Source organism: Suricata suricatta, chromosome 14 (assembly GCF_006229205.1).
Source record: "Suricata suricatta isolate VVHF042 chromosome 14, meerkat_22Aug2017_6uvM2_HiC, whole genome shotgun sequence".
NCBI classification, from domain to species: domain Eukaryota; kingdom Metazoa; phylum Chordata; class Mammalia; order Carnivora; family Herpestidae; genus Suricata; species Suricata suricatta.
The window spans coordinates 24,364,160-24,384,089 of NC_043713.1; the positions used below are offsets into that span (position 1 = coordinate 24,364,160).

Consider the following 19,930-nt stretch of genomic DNA (forward strand, 5'->3'; position numbering starts at 1 on the left):
TGCCCTTCTCAGCGCATCATATCAGGAACACGTGACGTTAGTGTGTATTGCTGATGATGTTTACCTGCGTTTTCCTTCATCCGGTCACTGTGGCGGTATCTGCTAAGATTCTTGACTGTCAACTTGCCAGTTTTCCCCTTTGTAATTAAACAAATGCTTACATGTTATCCCACAAGTTTAGGCATCCATTGATCTTGTCTGCATCATATATTACTGATTTATTAGTGATTTTCTATTTGTCTCCTTCCTACATTTGTTAAACAGTCCTGCAAGGAAGATTTGTCACCGCTCCTCAGTGTATGTATTTAGGCAGTTATGTAGATCAATGTGGACTCTTTCTTTGTCTTATAATCCAAGGCTGTTGCTATTTCGTTGTTCAGGTTATTTTGTTCCACCTTTGGCCATTAGGGACCTTTTGTGGGTACCTCCTCTGCCCTTTGAATATGCTCATAACTTTTTTTTTAGATACTCAAAATGTTCTAACTCATCAGGTGTTTCCCCTGCTCCAGCTCTAGAATCCTCCAGATTCTATAAAGAATCAAGATCTTTATAGCTATTTTCATAATGAAGAAACTGCTATTTAAAAAAACTAGAACGGCAGATCTTCTGAATAAGGTTGGTAAACATCTCTAAAGAAACAACTGTTTTGATCTCCAATAGATCTCATGCCCCACATTGATTAGGTCCCAGGAAGTCGCTTCTTTCGTACAATTGATTTTCAAATTCAAATAAATAAAGCCTCTAGCAAGTGAGCTAACCACCCCTCCCCTTGCACTACCGCTTTAATTACAAAGCAGGCCTGACTTTAACATGAACCGATTTTCTTACTTGTATTGTAACTCGGCTTTGGATACACTTCTGAACAAGGAGTTTCAGAAATGTTCTGAGAATTCTGAGGGCAATATTTAGTTGGAGGACGCCCCTCTTACTTAAAAAAAAAATTCTTCATTCTTAAAAAGCGCACCTCCACTGAGGGAAAGAATATTGCCCTTCCTTTATTCCTGGAAAGGATGTTTGTCCTGTCTGTTCTTAAGGGGTATGGTAGAATATTCTTTTTAAAGAAAATTTATCATTAAAAATACTTAACTAACTCTTACGTTCTTTCCTCTGGCTTATAAAAGGAAATAGGATGCACTTGCATTGAAATCTGGCAATGATTAATTAACTTTCGAAGCAGTGTTTAAAGAGTACAGAAAATAACCCATGTGTATTAAATTCAGTAGCGGTATGTGATAGATTTGTAAAAACCAGTGATAACGTTTTTCCCCCTTCCCAGTGTACTGAAAAAAATTCTTACCTGCTGCTGTGCAAAGCTAATATGAAAACACCTTTTCCTGTCAGTCTCCAAGCTTTCTTTTATTTATTTAAGTAATCCTAATTTAAATTTTCTGTTTCCTCAAATTTTGAATGTTTTTCTCTATTTCTTCTTTTCTGACTGAGTTTGTAGTTCCTATTAGGAAGAAAAGAAGTCTACTATTTGGAATTTTCTTTGATATATCCCTGATTTACATGGCAAATAGAAAGCAGCTGTCTATTTAAGCATCTAATTCTTGAAACCGTAGGCCCCTCAAGCGTCATCTGGAAATAATGTAGCTTGTAAAACAAAGCTAAGGAGAAGAGGCAGCGCTCGCTTTATGTGGGGTGGGTGGTTTCTGCCGGGGCCCTTCCAGGCGGCTGTTACGAGGGTTATTAAAAAGCAGTATTACAAGAGGTTTAAATGAAAAGAATTTTTTTGAGCTGGTATCTTATTATTACAGTTGATTATAGGCAAAGCTGCAAATGTTTTATAAATGGCACTTTATTTTTGTTTCTCCAAATAAGACCCCCAAAACCCAGTAATCTTACTCATTGTATGAGTGGAAATTCAACTCTTTCCTTAGCTGATTTAATTTATGAAAACAAATTCTGTTTGAGAATTCAGCTCTGCCTTTTTTTCTGGAAATTTCATGGATTTCTGAAAAATTCTTAAGAATCCTTACAAGAACATTTGAGGAGCACCTTCCAAATGCAAAGACGAACATGAAAGCATCAGAGTTTTATCCAGACTTCAGGTATTAGAAGATTCCATCACCACCGGAGAAAGTTAAGCCTAAATTGTTTATTAATTTATTCATAGATTATTTGAGTTTTTGAGATGGGAGTTTGGAGGCCTTCATCATGAGAAATGGAATATGTAGGGAAGTAAAAAGGCAAGTTAGTTTTTGATTTGACATTTGTTAGAGGCTTTTCATGATTGGAGTATATTGGTTTTCTTCTTTTGTTAATACAACAAAGCAGTTACTTTTGGATAATTCACATATAAGAACTAAATTCAGTCCTTAAGTGCACTTACTGCCAGGGAAATGAAATTACTTAGCATGTTTGTTTAATACCATATAGGGCACGGTTAATTATTTTCATGCATCTTAGACCCCTTTAATCTCTCACCTGGTATCTTCTCCAATCTCAATTTTGCATTTTGGTTGAGATCAACAGGAGAGTATTGTGTTGCTCTGAAACACATCTATTTTCCTTGAGTGTGTAATGCTAGCTGACCATTTTAGTGACTGAATTAATGGCATCCTTTTGGGGATCTTATTCTAAGGCTAAAAAGTACTGAGCCTTTAATAATTAGGTACTATCTCTCTTACGAAGTTCTTTCATACTGGCCATTAATTCAGATAAGAGTAAGAGTAAATTTTATTTCATTGTGAGCAGCGCTTTCACTCATTAACCAATTCCAAGTACTGAATTTTCCGTACCCATTGGGAACGCTCAATCAGACATCACTAATATTGGCCTGGTGAGCAGTGAGTGATAACGGTCACGAAAGAACAGTGCACGCACAAGCCACACTCCGCGTGGGATTCGAAGTTCTTTATTCTTTCATCCCACATGTTAGCTGCTACTATTTTCTCAGGTACTTTCCTCTGCCCTGTGAAGATACCAGTAAAGATTACAAATCTCTGTCCTCTTGAAGCCTACATTATCATGGAGAGAGACCTGTAACAATTGCAAGCCCGGGTGAATGAATGAACAAATGAAGGACCTGTTAGAAGGTCCCATGGGAAAACGAAGGAGGGTGAAGGCACGGAGAGCACTGGCAGTGGGAAGTCAGCAGTGTCGATGGGTGGCCGGTGACACACGTGCCTCATCGAGAAGGTAACATTCGAGCACAGTCAAGTCAGGTAGCTGTGCAGAAGGCGTGTGCTGGCGAGATGGAACAGGGTGTGCAGAGGGCTTGAGACAGGAGCCTGCGTGAGCCTGGCAGGGCACTGGGACTGGGAAAGAGGTGGTCCGGATCCTACAGATAATCACCTTGAGCTGGTGGCGAAGTAATCCAGAAGAGTTTTAGATAGAGCAGCAGCCTGAGAAGTAGAAGACCTGTGCTCAGTCTTTTTTTACCTTTTGTTTGCTACGAGCTTTGGTGACTTATTTTGCCATTCTGACCCTTGATTTCCTCGCCTTTAAAATGTATCTGGAGTCCACGGCCATACTACTCTGAGCGTGCCCAATCTCGTCTAAAATGTATCTTGAAGTAGCTTTTTTGTGTGTAACTAGCTTAACATTGGCATTCTCTGGTTCCCTCATTTCCATGAGGATATGCTGGGTGGACAGAAGGGATTTGTATAGGACTGTTGGAATGCACGGTTAGAGGGGACTCTGCTCACCTTGTATTCCGTGTGAACGCTGTGCCCCGAAACAGCCTAGAACACGGTGTGAAGAGTGCGTCCTGGTGTGTTACACTACAGTGATGGGCCCAGGTGTAGGCAGAGGCTCAATAGGAAATACAAAATCGTGGTGCAGACCCTTTCTTTAAGGATTTGAGACCGACAGACAGCATGAGCAGAGGCGGGTCAGAGAGAGAGGGAGACATAGAATCTGAAGAGTCTCCAGGCTCTGAGCTAGCTGTCAGCACAGAGCCCGATGCAGGGCTCGAATCCATGAACCCTGAGATCATGACCTGAGCCGAAGTCAGACGCTCAACCAACTGAGCCACCCAGGCACCCTCATATGAACTTTTAAACTAAACACCTGAAGCTTTCTTCTAAGACCAAACCCCTCATCAAGGTGAAGCAAGGACACTAAGCAAAACAATAAAAAGTTCAGATAAATGTCGGGTTAGAGAAGAGAGCCAGGAGATCCCAAAAAGGATGTGGTGATATTTAGGCACACTTCACAGAAACTAAGAAAAGTGTGCCTTAGAGTCCTGAGACTAGAAAGTGCTAGAACCACTCCTCCCTCCTAAAATATTAGGAAAACTAACTTTATTAGAAATGAGCATAAGAGAAATGTCAGTCAAATCCAGTGTGAAGATAAAAGAGAATGAAGAGAATATCTGTAGTGATAATAAAAACATGAGATGCGCCCATGAACTTTATGAAAACTATGGCATAACTTTTCAAAACAACTAAAAGACACTAAGAAAATGATAGAAGACAAGACAGAATGGGGGCTCCTGGCTGGCTCAGTCAGTGGAGCATGTGACTTCTGATCTCAGGGTTGTGAGTTCAACCCCCACATTAAACACAGAGCCTACCTAAAAAATTAAATAAGTAAAACAGAAAAACATAAATCAGAATTATAAAAACTGAAATGAGTAAATTTTTTAAATAAAAGAATCACTTCACAAATGTCTAGAATAAATATAATGCCTTGAGGAATAGAAGGTGAAAAGGGTGAAAAACTTAAGAGCAAAAACGAAAGAAAGAAAAAGGATCTGAGAGAAAGTGACTGACTAAAGGATATAAGCGAAGATCCTATCAACTAGGAATCCCTGAAAAAAAAAGGAAAAATACTAAAAGCTATACTTCAAGAAAACTTCCCTAGAATTAAGAAGAAAAAAAGATTCGAAACTGCAGGTGGAAAGAGCATACTCGTTGCTGGGGACAACCGGTGCCAACACAGAGATAAAGAGAAAGAAATTGAGGGATCGCCAGGCAAAAAAGACCAGCGCGCTCTTAAGGGAAGAAAATCAATCTGTCAACAGACTTCTTGACAGCAGTGTTTTACGCTGGAAGAAAATGAAATTACATATTGAAGATCCTCAAAGAAAGCACATATAAGCCAGGATTCCACATCCCACCAAGCTGACTTGCAAGTATATCAGACACAGACAGTCTTACTAACTGTAGGCACTCAGTGCTGAGGACTGTCCCCAGCTCCTCTGACTCGGGGCCAGTGAAGATTCTCGACAAAGAGCCAGGCAGTACATGTTAGAGACTGTCGGCCACATGCTAGTCTTCATTGCCTTTCCTTGTACACGGTGTTTAGTTTTTTGTTTTGATTGGTTTATGTAGCCCTTTAAAACTGTAAGAACCATTCTTAGCCCAACTCTTTTTTTTTTTTTCAAATGTTTTTTTTATCTTTATTTTATTTTAAGAGACAGACAGAGAATGAGTGAGGGAGGGGCAGAGAGAGAGAGCGAGACACAGAATCTGAAGCAGGCTCCAGGCTCTGAGCTGTCAGCACAGAGCCCAGCGCGGGGCTTAAACCCATGGATTGTGAGATCAGGACCTAAGCCAAAGTCGGATGCCCAACCGACTGAGCCACCCAGGCGCCCCTTAGCCCAACTCTTAAAATATAGAGAGGACAATGGTGAGAACATGTGAGAAGCAGAATAAGCTTGCTGGTTAGAGGTGACTAGGAGTTCCAGGATATTCTTGCAGGTCAGATTCTGGGAGAGAAGTGGGAAATAAGAATAAGAAGAGGCTGAGGGAAATGATACAAAGTTATTCATATAGTGATGACCATTAGAACGGAAACACAAACTTCCAAACTACCAAAAAATATACTAGAAGATAAAATATAAAAAGACAGAAAAGAAAATAGACCACATATCAAAAGTCTCCTTATTGAAAAGACTTAGATACATATAAATAGAACATAAAATTATATGCAAGCATTGGCACCAATCAAACTGATCTTTAAAACTCCATCAGTGAGAACTGAACTGGTTGGATAACTTTTGGGGCGTTCACACAGCACCCTGCGCAGCTGTAAAAACAAATGACAGATACTTCAAAATGAAGTTCTCTGTGCCCCCACATAATCCTCCTCAGGATAGGTTGGTGATATCCTCTTGTATCTATTTATTTTTTTAATTTTTTATTTATTTTTGAGAGAGAGAGAGAGAGGCAGAGTGTGAGCAGGGGAGGGTCAGAGAGAGAGGGAAACAATCTGAAGCAGGCTCCAGACTCCAAGCTGTCAGCACAGAGCCCAACGTGGGCTTGAACTCATGAACCGTGAGATCATGACCTGAGCCAAAGTTGGAAGCTTAACCAACTGAGCCTCCTAGATGCTCCTATTCGGGGGAGGGAAAAAAAATAATGAAAAACAGTGGGGGCACCTGGTTGTTTCAGTCAGTAGAGCAGGTGACTCTTGATCTTGGCCATCCGTTCGAGCCCCACATTGGGGGTAGAATTTGCTTTAAATAGGAACAACAACAATGGAAGGATAAATTGTAAAAATACATATTTTTTTTTCTCACAGTTACCTATAGGACAGTGAAGGAAAGTGACAGGGATAAGGCGAGCCTCTGAAGAACTGAACAACTCTCTATGTAGTTCCTCCTATAGAGTTGACCTGAATATTAGTGAGGATACAAGAGCAAACCTCTAACATTTAAATGCATTGGAATAAAGGGCGCCTGGGTGGCTCAGTCGGTTAAGCATCCGACTTTACCTCAGGTCATGATCTTGCAGTTTGTGAGTTCGAGCACCACATCAGGCTCTGTGTTGATAGCTTGGAACCTGCTTTGGATCCTGTGTCTCCCTCTCTCTCTGCCCCTCTCCTCTCCCTCCCTCTCTCTGTCTCTCTCTCAGAAGTAAATAAACATTAAAAAAATGTTTTTAGTACATTGGAATAAATAAACCTAAATATATAACCGGTTGGTGGCATAACCAACGAACCAAGTGACTCTTCATACCTAATAGGCTCTACCGTAAAATCATAATTGAAAACAAAATTAACCTGTTTTACTGATCATATTTATGTAGAAACCTTGGCATTGGTATTTGAAGAAATGTGTCTGTAACGTGAGATAAAGCAAATGAACAAGTGTACAAGATTCTAATTTTGCTTTTCTCAGTGCCCTGGGAACCTGTATTCTTGGCCCTGGAGCGGTATATGCAAATGTAGAATAGGAGAGATTGAGTAACACCCCTTTGATCTTGGTTTGAATAGGAAGTGTCTGTATGGACTCTTGTGTGTGTTTGTTTAATACCCTCTCGCTGCGGTTAGTTGTCCTACTTCTGTCCTTTGAACTCACGGAAACAGTGACCAACCCAGTTGCCTAGTGCTGAGCAACCCTAGCAACCAGACTTCCACTAAAAGGAGCAAAGAACTGATCCTGGCTTTTATATAAGATGGTAAGAGAACAGTAGGCAGGGGAAAGGCCCTCTTTGGAGAAGTAGTACAGCTAATAACTTAAAAAAGAGAGAATATGGGTCATTTTGCAGACTTTAATACATTAATGGGTCCAAACCGTGACCATGAGTGACTGTTAAACTTATAAAAACAGACAACCAGACCTCATGTGCCTTCTGATGTAGCGCACACCACCATTTATGAAGTAGTTTTATTTTAAAAGAAGAAGAGTCAAACCTAATCTGATCAAGCCTTTAGATTCAGCTGCCAATTTACTGGAAATATCCAGAACAGAGAAACCTTCACCACCACCCCCAAAATCCAGATTGCAAGAAACTATAGAGGACAAATAGTCTGGTTTATTCAACTAATAAATTGCAGTGGAAAAAAGAGAAACACTTTAATAAAGACAGTTGCACTCTAAGAACTTTATTTGGATCCTCATTCTGTTTGTAAAAAAAGAACAAAAAATTTTTTTGACCTAATCAGATTAGATGGACGGGGTATTTGATAATTTTCAGAGATTACAATATTGTCTTTGTATGAGAATGCATTATGGTTATAGTTTTAAAAGAAAAATGTTTATCTTTTGGAAGTACTTAACAATATGCTAATCACCAAAAGATAGGTCTGGAATTTGCTTCAAAATAACACTTGAGGGGGAGGAAATGGAATATAAAGAGACAAAACTGGTACACAAATAAAAAAATAAAGAATTTTGTAGGGGGTGCCTGGGTGGCTCAGTCGGTTAAGTGCCTGACTCTTGATTTCAGCTCAGGTCGTGATCCCAGGGTCATAAGGTCGAGCCCCGCATCGGGCTCCACACTGAGCATGGAGCCCGCTTAAGAGTCTCTCTGTCTCTCCCTCTGTCCCTCTCCCCACTTGTTCTCTCTTTCTCTCTTTAAAAAAAAAAAAAATTAAAGAATTTTTTTTAAAAGATGCTAGTGGAAAAAACAGAAAAGAAACAAGATTTGTCAAGACTTCCACCTCAGACATACCTGGATTTGAATCTTTCTGTCTCTTACTGGCTATGTGATAATAAGGAGATTACTTAATTTTTTTGAGTTTGGGTTTCCATATTTGAAAATAAGCACAACAGTCCTTGTGAATTACTTATACCTAGTTTATACCTAGTATTAAGTACAGTAAATACAAAAATGAAACAGCATATATTCAAGGGGGGCATCATATATTTAAAACACATGATTTTATTTGTGCCCTGTTTTGCTCCAGACATTGAGTACACAGTGATGAATGAAGAGAAATGGACCTCCTGTAAGTCAGGAGCTGGTGGAGGGGGAAAAAACCACAGTCATTTAGCAAGCAAATAAATGTGACATTATAAATAGGGCTAGAGAAAATAACTGTGACATGGTGCAAGAGAATTTTGAGAATCCCAGTTTAAATTGGGGTGGGGGATGGGGAAGTGGGATTTTTGCTCTTTGAGGATGTAACAGACCTGGTAGATGAGTAAGAGTCCGCCAGAGGAGGAGGGAGGAGAGAGCGTTTTTGACAGCGTGTTCAAAGGCCCTGAAGGAGGACTGGATTCTGCTTCCTCAGCAGAGTGTAAGCGAGCCAGAAGGTCGGAGGGTAGCATCTGGTAAGACTGGAGGTCTAGGTCCGTGTCAGGCTCCGCCAGGCCTGCTGGGGCTGGGATGTTACCCATGTTTGGGCATTCAGTCATTGAAGGGTTTTGAACAGTGGAGTAACTGGTCTGATGTACCTTTGAAAAAGCGACTTAGAGAAGGGATTTAAAGAGGTTAGCATTGAGACCAAGGCCAGTTAAATCAGTCTGGTAAAAGGTGAGAGTACACTGGCCTGGAATCTGAAGGCTCGACCAGAGATAGAAACATAGGTGTCATCCACCTGAGTAAGGTATTTGAAGTCATGGCAACTGATGAGAGCACAATGAGAGTGAGAGAGAGAGAGAGAGAGAGAGAGAGAGAGAGAAAAGCATGAGAAGGAAAGAGGGATCAATCCAGAGCTCTGAGGGGCCTCCAACCTTCAGAAGTTGGATAAAAGAGGAAATGCTTATAACAGGGGGCACTAGGGGAACCCCAGGTGTAAGGTGTCAGGTGGGCGTGTCCTGCAGAGGAAGACACTGGTGAGCCAACTACAGACTGAGGGTTGAGGATGCCGTGAAGGTTAAAACATACCCATTCGATCCGCCAAAACAGAGACGTATGTGGGCGTGTAAAAATGGGAATTCTTTTGAATAAAATAGCCGATAGGTAGCTAGATTAATCATGAGAAAATCCTTTTTGAGATTACATTTTTAAATTGAAGTCTAGAAAGGAAAGAAAATACAAAACTAATTATTCTCAATCTCCTGTTCAGCCTTTCTTCCCTTAAAATATGTCCACACCCTTATTCCTATTTCTTAACATACCCAACTTTATGAAATTCTTGTGTGGGTGGATGGTAAGAGTTAAGCTTGGTTAAAATGCAAGTTAGTACTTTAACAATAATTTAGAATAATAAACTTCATAGTAGTGAAATATCCTGATTCATTTAAATCTATATATCAGATTTAAATTAAGGGATGCTTAATATACCAAGTGGAAAGCACCGACGTTAAAGTGTGTTTTCAGAAGTCAGGTTGTAGGCACTCCAGATCGCCACATCGTAGTCCTGGGACTGCTTCCATGAGACCGTAGGACCATTTAAGCATCTCTTACCTTATATAGGAAGCCTTGCCGTCACCATCACAGCCCTGGCTCAAAGGAAAGACTCCTGAAGGCATTTTTGCTGTATAAACATTTGTCATTTTCCTCTCTAAAAATTGTAGAGGAATAGAGTTTTGAGAACTGAGTACAAATGAGGAAAATGCGTGCTCTGTAACAAAGGATGAGAGGGTGTGGTGTGTGTGTGCGCGTGCGCGCGTGCGTTCGTGCACACACTTGCATGCACTAGCCTTCCAAAAAAGCTTTATTGTTTTTTTCTTTTCAATCTTACATTCTTGTGTCCTTACTATTGTATTACTTATGTAGAGCCTTCTGTCCATTGAGTTCAAAGCACTTACAATCATCAAGTCATTTATTTCTTGGATTTATTGAATGGGTGCCCATTGTTCAAAAGCCCGTGGGCGTAAGTACAAAGTTATAAAAGCACACAAATTAAATCTAATAGCACAGGAGCAAGAGAGAAAGCCGGCAGGATCACTTTTGAGCCTGTTGGGAGTGCCAGACTCTTAAGAAAGAAACGAGGAGAAAACAAAAGGAAAAAAGAGAAGGAATAAAACCACTACCTAGGACTTGTTCTGCTCTGAGAGTTACAAAATACATTTGTTTGTCAAAGGGAGTGACCAGGGGGTGCAGTTAGAACAGGCCCAGCTGAATTTAGAACACGCTCTGGAAAATGCTCCAAGTCCCACAGTCTCACAGTCAACTCTAGTAACAAGAGCTGGAGAGATTAGTGTTCCCGTCCCTCTTTTTGCAGATAAGACCTTCAGATACAAGGCCATGTGCCTAACTGCTCTTGTCTCAAAGCGGGTCATAACATTTGAAGCCTGATCTTTTTCTCAGATTCCCAGTTAGATCTTGCTTTCAATGCTTGCAGTATTTTAGAGAGCCGTCTATTTCTTTCTAGTTGTCTCCTTCACATAGTTGGTTTCAAAAATGGATATTTTCAGTTTAGTAGATTAGAAAAATTTAAGCTGATTTTAAAATTAATTTAGAAGAGGAAAAGTCTCTGTGTTCAAGGGTAAGAATTCAATAGATAATTGAAAATTATAAAATTAAAACTTGAGACATAGCACATGATCTTTCAGAATTAAGAATACAGATGTTAGTGGAAACAGATAAAATGGTTCAAAATCCTTGCCTCTGTGGAGGTGGGGGTTAAGGGGAGGCAAAAAGGTAGCTCAAATCTGGTAGTAGCCTTGACTTTTTAACTAGGCTCATTTGTTAAATTGATAAAAGTAAAACTAAAATAAAAGTTTAGGGAGAAGAAAAACAAGGACAGGAAACCAAACCCTCACATGCAGTGAGTATTTGAGATCATTTTCAAAATTGAGTTTAATGCATTATTGCCTGTCTTAGCCTGTAAAGTAACAGACTCATCAGCACCTCCACGCTGTAAACCTCAGTCGGATTGTTGGTAATTCAAGGGAGATTGGCTAAAACTGCTAACCATTATGCCGTCCACAATTAGGCGTTTTCTCCTACTCCTGGAATTCTCATTTGATTGGAAATCTTTGACTACACTGACGCTCCTGAAAGCATTATGATGTGAAGTCTTAAATGGGACCCTACCTCTGCTGCTTTATTCAGGTCTCCGTCTAAATTGCACTCTTTATATCCTCCTGTTTCTCCTTTTCTTTGCCTTCATCGAGTTTCCCACAGTTCACAGCTCTCCCGCCGGACTCCACGTGCAGTACAGGCAAGGGTTACATCGCTGGCTGCTTAGTACCCCTCCACGCCGGGCACATTTTCAGAACAGCCATCAATCGGTATTTGTTAAATGAATGACAGATTTCACCTGGGAATATTGTGTGGGCTAATGGGTAGCTACTGGGAGGATTGATTAAATTGCATCAATTAGCCCAGTAACCTGGAGGAGTTAATAAAACTTCCCAGCTGCCTAGAGTACATTGAACCAGACCTACTGTGGCCGGTAAATTACAGGGGAGCACAGAGCCTGGGCAGGTGTTCCGCTCCTTGCTGTTAGCAAAGCTCTTAGGAGGTGTAAGGAATGTTCAGAGAGCCACTGTGCCGAGATCTTTTATAAAAGACAGTTTGTAACTGGCATTTTGTATATGCGGTTAATTCATTGTTAATATTTCCCCCTGTGTCTTTGTCTGTCTTATAGCTTCCGTACCGTTTTTGCTCAACATGTTTGATTCCCCATCCGGTTCCCGCATGTTTTAACTGACATAAAGCTGAGATATTTAAGAAGGTTATCGTCATTCGTCTGTTTGGCTTGTGGGCACACCAAAGAGTTGAGTTAACAGTGACTGTTGAATAAATAAAAACCAGCAAATCAGTTCAAATAATGTCACAACATATTTCCTCTATAAATCAGACACCTACAGGGGAAAAAAACTGCTTCCTAAAGATTTTGCTTGGAGAGGCACATTTATTTAAAAAGTAATAACTAAATTGCTAAAATTGATTTTACACTGCCATTTTCTGGTTCTTTGGATGTTTGCGAGTCCTTGTTCGCCTAGCTCCCATTGTGATCTCCTGGTAAAACCAAATGATTTTCAGAAACATTTTAAGTGAACATTGGCTTTATTGATGAAATGAGGTAGAGACTTTTCTGTCACTGCACATTCAGGTCCTTGCCAAAGTTAAGCAAATGGCATCCACTCCAAGAGACGTCGTGTTGCAGCCCGGGTCCACGGGTGCCCGTGTGGTGAGGCAGCGCTTGTGCCTGGTTCATGTCTAATAACACCTCTGATTCCGACTGAAACTGCCTGTCTCCTGTTTACAAACTTAGAGGACAGCTGGCCCAAGACCATTATCATTAAATTGCCACTTAATGGTCTACAACTATAGAAAGGCTGCATCTTCTTTACATTACTTCATTGTACTGCTATAACTGTGCTTTTTTTAAGATTTTTTTTTAAGTTTATTTATTTCTTTTGAGAGAGCACAAGTGGGGGCGGGGGCACGGAGAAAGAGAGAGAACAAGAGAAAGAAAGAATCCCAGGCAAGCTCTGCACTGTCAGTACAGAGCCCAGCACAGGGCTTGAACTCATGAGATCATTACCTGAACCGAAGTTGGCCACCAAACCAGCTGAGCCACCCAGGTACCCCATCTATTACTATGCTTTTAAGAAAAGTTCCACCAAATGAATTTTAGTTTTGTTGCTGCTGATGCTAACACGTGTACTTGGAAGTTCTCTTGTTACACTCCTCATTACCCTAACACGTCTTTTGCTTGCATTTCATATCTTTCTCCTAACAAAATCCATTCCTCATTCCCAAATTGGTACTAGTAGACTGAAGAAGTATAATAGGAGACGAGAAAGGGTGGGAATCACATTCCTTCTTGCCAAGTAGATTTTGACTGAAGAGACTCATTTAATACCTCTTTTTCTATGCTTCTATATTAGTGCCAACTTTTTCTTTGCCTCTAAAAAAGGATTTCCTTTATGCTACATTAGGGTTTTTCCCATCCCATTTTGATTTTATCTTTTACATATTGGTAGTTGTTTCTACAAACTCTTTTCCAGGAAAAATATCCAGAAAATAAAATTAGGCCTCTTTTTCTTACAGAGAAGTCAGCCCTATGTCACGAAATGTCAGGCGGCCCTAGCTCATGGCTTCCTTGATCGCTAGACCTGCTCCCGAGCGGGCCATTTTAAGTCAGATCCACGTCAGTGTCACAGGTTAAGTTCCATTTCCCAAAACTTACTTCATATTATACAAACAGCAAAACAGGTTAAAAGGAATGTATAATTTGTATCTTATAACACTATATCGCAAACAAAAGCAAGGCATACATTGGGCTTATATATACTTTTGGGTGCCTTTGAGGCTTCTTGGAAATGTAAGTCCAATGACAGACTAAAGACATCTCATTTTTAGTAACTCTTCTGGTAGGAAGCATTCTTCATTACTCTAAGGACCGTCAAACTGCTTTCAAAATTAGTTTCTGCCACAAGAAATAAATTGCAAATTTAATACAGAATTGTCTCCCAAAGTTTTTGAATGGTAATTGCTGGGCCATAGGCAGTTTCCATGGCAACTGTGTCAGTGATTCCTTGCTCTAATTGTAGCAGAAGACTGAGTCACCCTCATTGCTATTGACCTTGCCTGAATTGTGAGCATTGGCAGTTGTTTGAGCAAACATTGATCCCAGTCCTTAGACAACCATAAATACAACTTCGGACATCATATGGAATATAGTTATAATGCAGTGCGGTTTCAGATTAAACTGTCTTCAATCAGGGGCCACCTGTATTTCAGCATTAGACTTGGCGTGTTTCTTTTTTTAATGTTTATTTATTTTGAGAGAGACAGAGTGCGAGCGGAGGAGGGGCAGATGGAGAGGGAGACACAGAATCCGAAGCAGGCTCCAGGCTCTGAGCTGTCAGCACAGAGCCTGGTGCTGGGCTCAAACCCACAGTGCTGAGATCATGACCTGAGCTGAAGTCAGACGCTCAACCGACTAAGCCACCCAGGGGCCCCTAGACTGAGAGTATTTTTGAACACAATGTGTCCTGAGAGAATTAGCCATTTAGTATAACAACAGCATTTAGGTTCTTAAAGATCTCAAATTCACAGTTAGCTCTGTGCATTTCACTACAATGCACTCAAACGTCCTAAAATTCAAATTTCAACACTCTGGAGGCCTTTCTCTTTAAATAGACATGAAAGTGTTAAGTCAGAAACATCACAGTTGTTTATCTTTGTGTCTGATAGAGTTCACATCCCTCTGAAGTACATCTGTCTCTATTAAGAAACCTTCACTCATTAATACTATTGCTTTTACTAGTAAGAGCAACAATTTTTAAACTTTTTTAATGTTTTATTTATTTTTGATACCGAGAGAGACAGAGCATGAGAGGGGGAGGGGCAGAGAGAGAAGGAGACACAGAACTGGAAGCAGGCTCCAGGCTCTGAGCTGGCTGTCAGCACAGAGCCTGATGCGGGGCTCGAACCCACGAACGTGAGATCTGACCTGAGCCGAAGTTAGAGGCTTAACCGACTGAGCCACCCAGGCGCCCCAAGAGCAACAATTTTTAAACTGCTGCAGCATATTAGGCATTGGGGTAGGTGGTTTATATTCACTTTTTGTTTCCACTCTACTGTAACAGTTTTGCTGATAAAGAAATCCAGCTTCAGAACCTTGCCCAAAGTCACCTGAGCAGTAAACGGTAGAACAATGATTCAGAGGCCAGTCGGGTTGACCCCAGAGCTTGGCTGCTCACTCCTGTGACAGTATCCCCATTTTCCAATTCTGGCCAGTCTCCACAAAACTGGGAAGTCTTCTAGATGCAGAGTAATTGCTTCTGATTTGAGTCCATGAACGTAGCTTTTGGGTGTCTGGATTGAGGTTCAGGATCCCTCAGTTATATTTGCAGTATTATTTCCAAGTGAAAATATGAAGTAAGGTTTTTATGTAAAGTTTCTTACGTATGTTGAAAGAAGTGTTTTTGAGAAATTTCTGCCTTACAAAATTAGACAGGATTTTATAACTCCCAAGGTGAAGTAAAGGTCAAGGACCACATCTTATTTTACATCGTCAGTACCATTCCTCCGTGCCTTAGACAATGCTGTGGGTCATGATGTTGGCCCTCAGTTACTGCTTGTGAAATCATTCTCTTCTTTGGTTATTTGGTATTTTGTTTGTCTGTCACAACTGAGGACCTGTTTTGTCAGATTTTGTTAAACTGTGGGGGGTAGGTTTATTTATTCCCATCGAGAAATAATTGAATCGAGACAGCATTCGTTTTATGTGTTAATTGTTTGAGAGGAAACTTCCTTTTTGAAAATAAAAGTGCCTCAAGCACAAGCTATAATTTGCTTTTCAAATTAACAATTCAAAAATGCATCCTATATTATTTTTTTCTATTTTAACTTGCTAATTATCTGAAGAATGAAGTGGAGTCATATTTAATGCATTCTTAGACTTAGTCTTCTTGTAAACCTTATGCAAAAGCTTCTTTGCTGCTGCTTTGCTAGAAATCTCCTAGACTCCTGGATTTTCACCCAATGCAGTTGGAAGACCATTGGGCTAATCATTTGTCCCCCAGTGTTTTATTCTGAAGATTTTCAAATGTCCAAGAAAGGTGAGAAATTTTTACAGTGAACACCCATGTACCTACCACCTAAATTCTACAATCAGCATTTCACTGGACTTGTTTTATTACCTCCCTACTTACCTCTGTTCTTCTGTCTATTCTCAGTTGCCCCATACGCATCATCTGAATAACTACATGATATTCCATTGTCCAGATGTACTATAATTTATTTAACCAGTCATCTACTGTTGGACATTTGGGATTGCAGTAGGTGTAATGACCCTTGAGAAATTGTGGTAATGACCTCCGAAAAGTGTCCAGGTCCTAATCCCCAGAACTTGTGGATACATTAAGTTACATAGCCAACGCGACTTAGCAGATATAAGTAAGGTTATGGACCTTAAGATAGGGAGATTAGTTTGGCTTATTCAGGTGGACCCATCAAAACACATGAGCCCTTAAAAGTAGAGAACTTTCTCCAGCCCAAGTAGAAGAGCTACGCCCTAAGGGGAAGCCAGAGAGATTCAAAGCGGAGAGGGATTTGACACGCGGTTCAAAGACGGAAGGGGCGTCGCGAGGCAGGCGCACAAAGCCGCTAACAGAGACTTCCAGCTGACAGCCAGCGAGAAAATAGGAAACTCAGCCCTGCAGCCAGGAGGAACTGAATTCTGCCAACAACCTGAGTGAACTTGGAAACAGATTCTCCCCCAGAGCCTCCAGATAAGAGCCTCGCCCAGCTGACGCCTTGAATTTGGCCTCGGGAGACCAGGGCAGAAGAACCAGCCAAGCCTACCCAAACATCTTCAGAACTGTGAAATAATAAATTTGCATTGTTTGAAGCTGCAGAGCTTGTGATAGTTTGCTATGGCAGCAATAGAAAACTAATTCAGGGATGGTGAGAATTTTTCATTATTACATAATAAACATCCACAAGGCAAAATCCTTGAGCACAGTCTTATTTCCTTAGGATAGATTTCTAACATTAGAATTGCAGGCACAAAGAAGTCTGGGCACTTTTAAAGACTTTTTCTAATACATATTGATAATTTGACACTGGAAATGTTGTGTTAGATCATTCTTCCATCTGGACTCTGCTGGGAATGCTGTTTCCTTTCTTCTTGATAACATTGGGAATTAGATTTGTTGTTTATATCAATGTGATCTGTCAAAAAACGGGTAAAAAAAAAAACAGGTATAGTCTTATCATTTTACTGGGTATTTTTAAACTGGTAAAAGTGAACATACCTTAATGTTTTTATCTTTTGTAAATTACGTGTTTGTGTCCATCCTACATTTTTTTCAAGTGAAGGCCCATTCTCTTACTTTAGCAAAGAACTTTTTAAATGAACTTTTCTTGGATTCCTTTTAAAAATCCGCTGGAATGACCATAACTATTTTTCTCCTTGGAATATTTACTGTGATTTCTTAGTATTGCACTATTCTAGAATTCCTAAACTACTTGGGTTGTAGAAGTTTTTAGTAGTGTTGACTTTGATATGTGTCTGTTTTGAGTCTTTTAGTGACTCCAGCTTTTGTTTTCATTTTTGAGCTAACTTTACCGTATTTTGAAATCAGTTATGCTACCCTCATTTAAGGAAAAAAATGAGAAACCGTCTCTTTTCCTGACTTAAAGGGTGCAGCGCCTGGCTGCCTTGGCCAGTGGAGCGTACGACTCTTGATCTTGGGACTGTGAATGCGAGCCCCATGTTAGGTGTAGAGATTACTTAAAAATAAAAACCTTTAAAAATGAATAAAATAAAAGCTTAAAGGGCATAGTAATTACGTATTCCTTGAAGTTATAATTAAGGAACTACTCATAAAGCTGTGTGAGTACTTCCCCCCTTTTCAGCAATGTGTCTCTGACAGGTCTTTCACTTTCTTTGTATTATTTCACATTTTTAATTTGATTATAGATCAAGTTGAATGATTTGTCTTTACTTGGACAAGTTTCCCTTTCATTCATATCGTCAACTTAAAATATTTGTTGTGAAAAATTCGAACGGAATGCAAAAATTTTTCAGTGAACTCCTATATGCCGACTCTCTAGATTCAACAAGTAGATTTTGTCCTATGTCTTTCATCTGAATTTTTTTCTTTGCAGTATTTCAAGGTAAATACTAAAATTTTAGTTTTTCGTATTTTGGCATGTATCTCTGAAAATAACATTTTCTTTCATAGTCATGCATGATCATCACACCTAACAAATTAGCAATATTTCTCTAAGTGTAATCTAATACACAAAACAATCGGATTTGTCCAGCAGTCTCCAATAAGGCTGTCGGCAGTATATTAACATCAGGATCCGAAATAAGAATTCACACAGGGATGCCTGAGTGGCTCGATTGGTTAAGCATCTAACTGGCTCAGATCATGATCTCACCCTTGTGAGTTCAAGCCCCACATCGGGCTCCGTGCTGTTAGTGCAGAGCCCACTTCAGATCCTCTTGTCTCACTCTCTCTCTCTGCCCCTCCCTTGCTCATGCGCGCTCTCTCAAAAATAAACATTTAAAAAAATTCACATATTTGGCTGTTATGCCTATTAAATCTCTTTTAATCTGGAGCCACCCCTTTCCCTCCATTTCTTCCCCCTCATACCATTATTTTGAAGAAATAACCACTTGTCCTGCACAATCTTCCACATCCCAAGTATGTCCTTGGCTTCCTTTGATATCATTTAACCTGTTCCCTTCCTCATATTTACTGTAAGTGGAAGTTAGCTCTAAAAGCTGGAGTACATTCAGATTCTTTCTTGGCAAGATTACTTCATAGGTGATACTGTTTGCTCCGCACATTAAGAGGCGTGGTTGCCTTACTCTTTAGTGAGGCTAAGATTGGTTGATGCTTTCAGGTGGGGACAGCCTGATTTCCCCACTGTAAGTTCTGCTTCAGCTTTTCATCTCATAGTTCTATCCATTGATGAGCATTGCCCAAATGAGTCAATTAGTTAAGAATTGCAATGCTTTTGTTTTCAAAATTTGTTTTTCTCTCTACATTCATTACCTGTAATTTTTCTAGAAAGAAGAATATTTCTTTATCAGACAAGGTTAGTTGAAATGCAATTCATAAAGTAAAGGCTTAATTATTCCCTTTTAATCTCAAGTTTTCAAAGTAAGAAGCTAGTGACCTATATACTTATAACGTTTTCCAATGAATTGGTGGATGTGGGAGCTGAGAGATTCCTCTCTTATTTTTTAAGGGATTTCATTATTAAACTCATGGAGATTTATATGTTGAATATGTTTGAATTCATTGCATTCTTTAAAAAAAACCTTTTAGTGAAGTATTGCACACATATAGAAAAGTGTGCAAATCCTAAATTCGTAGTGAGAAGGATTATCACAGATTTTCCCTCTTTGGTTGCTTTTAAGATTACTCTCTTTGTCTTTGGTTTTCAGTAGTTTTACTGTTATGTACTAAGGTTGGTTTTTGTCAGATTTATTCTGCTTAGAATTCATAACACTTATTAAATTTGTTGCTCAATGTATTCCTTAGCTAGTGTCTATCTCTAAATTATTGATTCTGTTCCCTTCTCTTTATGCTGGATGTTTTCTTATCAACTATTTTCTACTTCACTGATTTTCTCTGCAGTTGTGTCTCTCTTGCTGTTTAAGCCATCCATTAAGTTATTGTATTTTTAACGTCTAGATTTTTATGTAGTTCTTTTTTGTAGCTTACAGTTCTTTCCCCAAATTCTGTCTTGTCCTCAGACTTGTTAGGCATAATCATTTTAAAGTATGCATTTGAGGGGTGCCTGGGTGCTTCGGTCGGTTGAGCATCCGTCTTTGGCCAGGTCATGATCTTGGGGTTTGTGGGTTCTAGCCCCATGTCAGGCTCTGTGCTGACAACTAGCTCAGAGCCTGGAGCCTGCTTTACTCATCACACCTATTTTCA

At 39.9% G+C, this 19,930-nt stretch overlaps 1 protein-coding gene and 1 long non-coding RNA gene across 3 annotated transcripts in view; one reads left to right on the forward strand and one right to left on the reverse strand.

Annotated features, from left to right (window-relative positions):
* Positions 1 to 19,930, forward strand: part of DYM (dymeclin) — a 334,407-nt gene that overhangs the window by 241,585 nt on the left and 72,892 nt on the right. The gene's annotated exons all lie outside the window — the stretch shown is intronic.
* On the reverse strand, positions 8,536 to 9,207 carry LOC115278518. Its single transcript, XR_003902935.1, has 2 exons — positions 8,807 to 9,207; positions 8,536 to 8,634 (listed from the first exon to the last, which is right to left on the reverse strand). It is a non-coding gene; the product is annotated as an uncharacterized LOC115278518 (long non-coding RNA).